Source organism: Arachis ipaensis, chromosome B07 (genome assembly GCF_000816755.2).
Source record: "Arachis ipaensis cultivar K30076 chromosome B07, Araip1.1, whole genome shotgun sequence".
Lineage (NCBI taxonomy): Eukaryota > Viridiplantae > Streptophyta > Magnoliopsida > Fabales > Fabaceae > Arachis > Arachis ipaensis.
In genome coordinates, this window is record NC_029791.2 from 46,443,523 (window position 1) to 46,451,975 (window position 8,453).

Consider the following 8,453-nt stretch of genomic DNA (forward strand, 5'->3'; position numbering starts at 1 on the left):
TCAGTATCAGTATGTTCATCTCAGAATTTTCAAAAATTCCATGTTGGGAATGAGTAGTATGACCACAATTCAATCAATCACGTGTCAAATAATTTGTTGTTTTTATTATATTAAAATGTTAATATAATAACGTCCTTGATTAAATTTAGAGATTTATCATTGTGATAGTGATCACAATATTGAGAGATGAATCTTTTATAATTTGATCTAAATTGTTCTTGGTCATAGAATTATTAAAAAAAAGGACATTAATAATTCGAAAAGATCAATATATATATAATAGTCTTCATTGGATCAATATTAATAGTTCTCATTTATTAAATTATATATATAGATGGTGTATATAGAGATATGATCATTGAACTGACTCACTTTGAGAATTCCTAATGGTTATAATTACCGTATATTTGTCAATAGGATATTCTCAAGATGAACATAGTAATAGAATTTTCTTTGACCTGCGACTGTCATAGTAATTAACAATGTATTTATTATACTTTGATTCCGGACACCTAATACCATAGGGTGCTAGTTGAATGGATATTGGGTATAATTTAAATACTTGTAGAATTAATGATTAGTCAATAAGGAATCCGTCAACTCTCGGTAAAGAGTTTGAGCTCTATGATTATAATGACTGAGATGAATAAACCTTGGCCAAGGGGATTGAATGAATGAAGAAATGAGTTTCTTAAGTCATTCACAGTTCATTATAATAATGGTAACAAGTTAGAGTTTAACAATTAAACCATACTCTAAGAGTTAACCAAGAGCTGGAAAGATGGAATGAATTATACTTTGTTCTTCTAAGGTTCTTAGTAAAAATATATTACTTCATACCATCGGGTCATTGAGGAGTATTGCTAGACACCAACCTTGATTAGTAAATTTAGTATGACTAATTTACTACCCGCTTAGTATTGAACCTATGGGGTCACACACTAACGAGTGTTCTAATCTTTGCTGTAGAATTATTTAATTATTAATTTGATTTGATCAAATAAATAATTATATTAATTCAAATAGAATATTATTATATTTTTTTCTAGCACCAAGAATATAATAATAGTATGATAATTGAGAATATTAAATGAGATTTAAAAATAATTAGTTATTCTATTTCTAAATTTGGATGAAATCTTAACTAATTCTGTTTTCAAATTGAGTTATGATATGATTCATAAATTTGAAGGATTCAGATTTAAAATTTCAAGATATGATTTAAATTTGAATTGAGATTCAAATTTAAAATCAATAACAAATCTCATACTATATATATGTACGTCAAGAGTATAGGAAAAGGATGAGAATAAAACACAAGAGTTTTATTCCTTTACCTCTACGCACATAAATGTATGAGCCTAATTCTTGGAGAAGAATTTTATGGTGTGCAAAGAGTTGCAAGAGGTTCCTCAATTTAGATCAGATGTCCATTAGTCAAAGAGTTGACAGCAAAGGTTGGTCTCGGTGTGGATACGCATAGAGTCTTCGTACAATCGAAAAATAAAGTTTTTACTAAAGCGTCTAAAGGTATTTAGATCTGATCTATATATTATTATTGGAATAAAGTTTAAGCACAAAATAGATCTTTAAGGATTACTTTCTTTTTCTCCGCTGCGTGTTATGAACACATGGTAATCCTTCAGTGGTATCAGAGCTTTGACTTTTTTGTGTTTAAATTTTTATTCCTATTTTCTTAAAGTTTGTGAATTAATAGGATTAATTCAAATTATTTTTAAGCATGAGATGTATTTATTTCCATTGAGGTGGTTTTTTTATAAATTAATAGTTAATTTATTTTAATTATTTAATTGTGATTAAATTATCATTCTTTTAATATAAAAGTTATATTTATAATCAAATATTTTGTTTGATTTTATTTATTTATTAAATTTTATTGTGATTTTGATCACAATAAAAGAAATACGATGCAAAATATCTTTTGTTTGTTTCTTATATATATAATATATAAGTGTATATATAAAGGTCAAATTTGATTTGATAATTTTTTAAGGCTAAACGTTAGTACATGAAAAATCAAATTTTGATTTGATTGATGTGTTTTGAACACTATAATTTTAGAAATTAGTTTTTCTAATGTTCTTGATTATAAAGAGCGGCCTGACAACAAGGAGTTTTATTTTCAAGATAATAATCAGTATATACATTTGATGTATTAGGAATTTAATTTTATATTTTACCTAGACAACCTGGGAGTATAAAATTTAATCCATGAGTACTGATAAAAAAATCTCTAACAATAGAGATAAATTCCAAAAGTTAGGAGATTGTCAAAAATAAATTTATCTTTTGTTTACAAGGAGCAACCTGACAACCAGGAGACTTGTACTCAAAGATAGAATTTATTTATGCATATGATGATGTATAAGGAGAATTAATTTTATACTTGATCCTAGACAACCTAGGGGTATAAAATATAATTCAGTTAAATAATTGTCTGACAACCAGATAATTATTTAGGATTATAATTATATGTGATACAATTTAATCATATTTATTTAGAATAGGTATGAGTAACAACTTGACAACCAAGATACTCATTCATGATTCTGAATAATTTTGTCAGAAATATAGATTTCTTATTTACTTTCATATTTTAGATTTTTAAATATGTCCATCTTTCACATGGCATACTTGAAAGTAATAAATTGGATACAAATTGAAAATTGTTCTCATGTATGAAAGGGTAATCATGGACATGATAATCCTATTGAAATAATATTGTCCAATAAAATTGGTGATGGAATAGTCCGTACTTGTGAAGTATTTGAAATATTGCTTTACTAGATGGGTTGTTTTCTTGTGATGGGTTGTTCAAAAGCATTTCTCCGCCATTTATTACCGAACATCTTGAGAAGATGTGGTGCCCAAAGTAAGATAGTATGACTATAAAAAATTTTGTTTAAATTAGTGGGAGTATTGGGCAATATATTTTGAATTAAACAATTTTAGAAGTTGGAATGCCATTAGGCAAATGGCTTTAGCGAGATTTGTTCTTGCAAGTATTTTTGGAGATTTATTTTGTTACAAACAATTTATAATTGGCCCTAATATGATCAAGGTTTGTGATCCTTTTAAAAAAATCAATATGAGTATTGAGGATGCGAATCAAAAATTGCTCTTAAGAGTTGGTTTGACCAGTAATAAATATATTGAGTCTTTTTATTATAAGAGCTTAAAGTAAAATCTCTAATATCTAATTGATATATATTCTATTGAATAGAGGATGGAATTCTCTCCATGCATAAATACTAGTACTCTATGTAGTCTATCATGTTTAAGAAACATAGAATTTGATTTGATTGAGTATCACTGTTTGTTAAATATTTGGACTATATTTTAGAAATGTTGCTAAATTAACAAATTTCTTACTAAATCAAATTTTTACCTATATGAGATATGGAAAGGGTATAAGCCGAAACTCAAGAACATTAGAGTTTGGAGATGTCTTATATGTGTTAAGAGATTGCACAACAATAGAATTGATATTAGATCTGATAAATAAAATTTATTGGTTACCCTAAAGAAATAATGAGTATTATTTCTATCACCTTTCTTAAGACAAAGTGTTTGTGATAAGAGGTTGAACTCTTTCCAGAAAAGGGATTCGATCTTAAAGAAAGAGTGGGAGTACAATTACTTTTATTAGAATTATATACCACTCAATAGAGGATATACTTTCTCTTGGAAGTATAAAAGGTTTGATCGTCAAACTAACTTTTCGAAAAAGTAGCCTATTTGTATAATGATACAATTCTATAAAGATAGATCTAATGGTTACTTAGATTTTTTATAATCATGTTCAATAAGGATTGTTCTTAAAATAAAATTATGCACTATTGTAGTGGGAGATTTCATGTTTTGAAAAAACGTGATATTTATTATGCACTAGGTGTATTTTACAAAAGGTCAAGCAAACATGTTCAAGAGCAAAGGTGTTTACGGTCAAAAGAGTTTTGATAAACACAAATGTGCATTGAAAAATTATACACATGATTGATTGGCTCTAGTGCAAGTGGGAGATTATTGTAATAATAGTATGCCCAAGATCCAATCTATCATGATTGGCTCTCGTGCAAGTGGGAGATTGTTGGGAATAAGTAGTATGACCACAATCCAATCAATCACATGTCAAATAATTTGTTATTGTTATTATATTAAAATGTTAATATAATAACGTCCTTGATTAAATTTAGAGATTTATCATTGTGATAGTGATCACAATATTGAGAGATGAATCTTTTATAATTTGATCTAAATTGTTCTTGGTCATAGGATTATTAAAAAAAAAGGACATTAATAATCTGGAAAGATCATATATATATATATAATGGTCTTCATTGGATGAATATTAATAGTTCTCATTTATTAAATTATATATAAAGATGGTGCATATAGAGATATGACCATTGAACTGACTCACTTTGAGAATTCCTAATGGTTATAATTACCATATATTTGTCAATAGGATATTCTCAAGATGAACATAGTAATAGAGTTTTCTTTGACCTGCGACTGTCATAGTAATTAACAATGTATTTATTATACTTTGATTCCGGACACCTAATACCCTAGGGTGCTAGTTAAATAGATATTGGATATAATTTAAATACTTGTAGAATTAATGATTAGTCAATAAGGAATCCGTCAACTCTCGGTAATAAAGAGTTTGGGCTCTATGATTATAATGACTGAGATGAATAAAACCTTGGCCAAGGGGATTGAATGAATAAAGAAATGAGTTTCTTAAGTCATTCACAGTTCATTCTAATAATGGTAACAAGTTATAGTTTGACAATTAAACCATAATCTAAGAGTTAACCAAGAGTTGGAAAGATGAAAGGAATTATACTTTGTTCTTCTAAGGTTCTTAGTAAAAATATATTACTTCATACTATCGGGTCGTTGAGGAGTGTTGCTAGACGCCAACCTTGATTAGTAAATTTAGTATGACTAATTTACTACCCGCTTAGTATTGAACCTATGGGGTCACACACTAACGAGTGTTCTAATCTTTGCTGTAGAATTATTTAATTATTAATTTTATTTGATCAAATAAATAATTATATTAATTCAAATAGAATATTATTATATTTTTTGCTAGCACCAAGAATATAATAATAGTATGATAATTGAGAATATTAAATGAGATTTGAGAATAATTAATTATTCTATTTCTAAATTTGTATGAGATCCTAACTGATTCTGTTTTCATATTGAGTTATGATATGATTCATAAATTTGAAGGATTTAGATTTAAAATTTCAAGATATGATTTAAATTTGAATTGAGATTCACACTACAACAAACAAGGATTTTCGCAACGGTCAAAAACCGTTGCCGTAGATTGAAAAACCGTTCCCTAAACTTTAGGCAACGCTTTGGCAACGGTTTTTGACCTGTGGTATATGCGGCCGTTGCCAATGCTCAAAGGCAACGATTTTTTACCTAAGGCAACGGTAACCAAAAAACCGTTGCCAAAGTTACTGGTATAGGCAACGGTTTTGAAAAAAAATTTAAACAACGGTTTCAAACCGTTACTCGAGAAGCAACGATTTTAAAGCAACGATTTGAAACCGATCTTTTTCATGATACAACAGTTTAAAACCATACCTGGATAGACAACGGTTTTAAACTGTGGTAGTTTTGTTATCCACAACAGCAATGGTTTTAAAGCATTACCGTTGGTGTCGTTTTTTGGTAAAGGTTTTTGTACCGTTGCCATTTTATAGTTGTCTAAGACAACGGTTTAAAAGCGTTACCATTGGTTTTTTTGGCAACGATTTTAAAACCATTGCCATTTTATAGTCATCTAAGACAACGGTTTTAAAGCATTACCGTTGGTGTCGTTTTTCGGCAACGATTTTAACACCGTTGTCCTTTGTAACTTTTGACAACGGTTTTTTGTAATATATAATTCTTTATTTACAATAGTAGTTTTCTCGTGAATGAAATTAATTTCATTTTTTTAATTATTTAAAGTCAATAAATAATCTAAACTATTTGAATGAAGTCACTAAAGAAAAATAATTGAACATTTTCCATCAAATTTGACTTATAAAAATTGTTGTAAGATCCACAATCACATTCAAAATACCACAATACTATCATGACAACCTCGAACTATGTCATCTAATGTTGCAAAAAATATAACAAGTTCATGACTTTTACTCTGTAACATTTGCTCTTAAAAATTTGACCTTAATCAAGTTTGATTTCCCCTTCAACATAGTTTTCCTGTAAAAAAAAGAAAAAAAAAATCAAATATAAAACTACACATTTTTAATACTAATAATGTCTACTAAAAATGTTTGAGAGAGAGAGGAGAAACATATATATCATAACATTCTTCTATTTAGATACACAAAACAATTGAATCAACATCAACATAGTCAACCATTATTTAAGATATGATAACATATAGAAACTTTAACAATAAATAATACCTCCTCATGCGCATCATTGTTCGGATTGCCTAAAGTGCTTCCTAGTTGAGCAGCTAACATCTCAAGGTCCACTCCTGAACTTTTTTGTTGCAGCATCATCTTAACAAGCGATTTTAGTTCATCTATTTCTTTTTGCATCACATCAACTTTACCCTCTAATGATGCTTTCTCAGTTGCATGTTGCTGCTTAAGGGTGGCAATTTCTTCATTTTTCTTCAACAAAGTTGGTGTGGTAACTCTTCCATGACATCGCACTCTCCCTGCCTTCTCTTTCCCAAATATGGATTGGAAAGCTCTAATTGCTGATTCTTTAGACTTTTTATTCTCAACTTGCAGATGTGCCTATATTAATGTGAAAAAAAATAATTAAAAAAAAGAGTAACTACACACTTGGACTCAAAACATATATCATTTGACAACATCAAAACAAATAATAGCAATTAAGAATAGTATCAGCATTGTTTAACTCAACTGCAAGAATAAAGGTAACCACAAATGATGGACAAATTACCAAGACACAAGAAATTCATAACCTATTTTAATCAAATTAACTCTCAATACTTACAATAACATCCAAAGTGTCTTCATCCAATGATTTTTCCTTTGTGCTTTGGCGAGTCTCAACAAATATTTCTGCTTGAGTAGGTGGTTCATTATTTTCCTTAGAAGCAGCCTATAAGTCCAGTTCAACAAGCATTTATATAGATTTAAAATAAGTTTATTTTCTAAATTCAACACATACTTGATACTCAAAGACACACACCTCACATACACATACACATGCACAAAGAATAAAAAATTGTACCAATCTTGCACGTATTCTTGCAAAATTTATTGGTTCCTTTCGATGGCTAAATTTTTGTTGTGCCCTATTTTTCTTATTCTGCACAGAAATTTTCTACATAGCAAGAGACAAGTATTATCAAAAAATTATCATATTTCACTCATAAATGTATATAACTCATAATTGCATAAACAGACTACAATAAGTTACACATGTCTTACCTTAACTTTCTCAGTTCTCCAATAAGCAATTAACTTGCGAAAATGACTTTAAAGTATGCTTTTAAGACGATTTTTCAGCATCTCATTAACACATTTGTATGGCAAAAAATGATTTTGCTTGATTGTGTTCTTATACCGTCTCCAGTTGTCATTGATACGAGCAAGGACTATCCTCTTTCCTTCAGTTGGAATAATGAATTTAGCCTATAAAACACAAATATTATTTGCTAGTAAGAATAAAATACATGTGTACATTTCCAAATAGTTTCTAAAAGAAACAATAATAATATTATCACTTGAACATATTCCCAAATGGCTTCTTTATCTTTAATCCCCTTTCAATTTGTGTAAATTAATGGACAAAAATCTGAATTCCTTGCCACTGTGCCCAAAAATTTGCTTAAGTTGTTTACAGCTTTATCAGTAGGACCAATTGCCTCTCCTTCAATATCTAGAGTAATTTCTTCTCTATCTTCCAACTGTCTTGCATGAATCTTCAAGCATTGTGTAGGTCTTCGTGTTTTCTTCACTGTTGTCTCTATACAAAGATACTAATTATATTCCATCCATCTTATTGATTTATAAGATATTTAATTGAAAAAAAAGAACAAATTAAAGTAACCTTTTGCGTTGAATTTGGTCACAAAACAAAACTAAAGCAACAAATTACCAAATTCAATTCACAAATTGGAATTTAATTAACACAAATTTTTAGAAAATTCGGCAGCATTATGGTAGTAAATAGGACGTTTCTAAATTTAAACAAACAGCAAAATTAACCCATATGAACTCACTAACATCAAATCAACACTAATAAAATAGCTCAGAATAAGGCCATCATCATCATTGCTCAATCAAAACAAGGCATGAAATCAGCCATTAACAAGGATAAAGCAGCACTACACAATTTGAAACAGTAATGCAACAACCATCATTTGTCAATTAAAACAGCTTAGAAAACTATTCATAAAAGGCATCAGC

At 28.7% G+C, this 8,453-nt stretch overlaps 2 long non-coding RNA genes across 2 annotated transcripts; both read right to left on the bottom strand.

Moving 5' to 3' along the window:
• LOC110264598 lies at positions 6,187 to 7,539 on the bottom strand. The gene is made up of 2 exons (XR_002350773.1): positions 7,473 to 7,539; positions 6,187 to 6,258 (listed from the first exon to the last, which is right to left on the bottom strand). It is a non-coding gene; the product is annotated as an uncharacterized LOC110264598 (long non-coding RNA).
• On the bottom strand, positions 7,618 to 8,006 carry LOC110264597. The gene is made up of 2 exons (XR_002350772.1): positions 7,769 to 8,006; positions 7,618 to 7,676 (listed from the first exon to the last, which is right to left on the bottom strand). It is a non-coding gene; the product is annotated as an uncharacterized LOC110264597 (long non-coding RNA).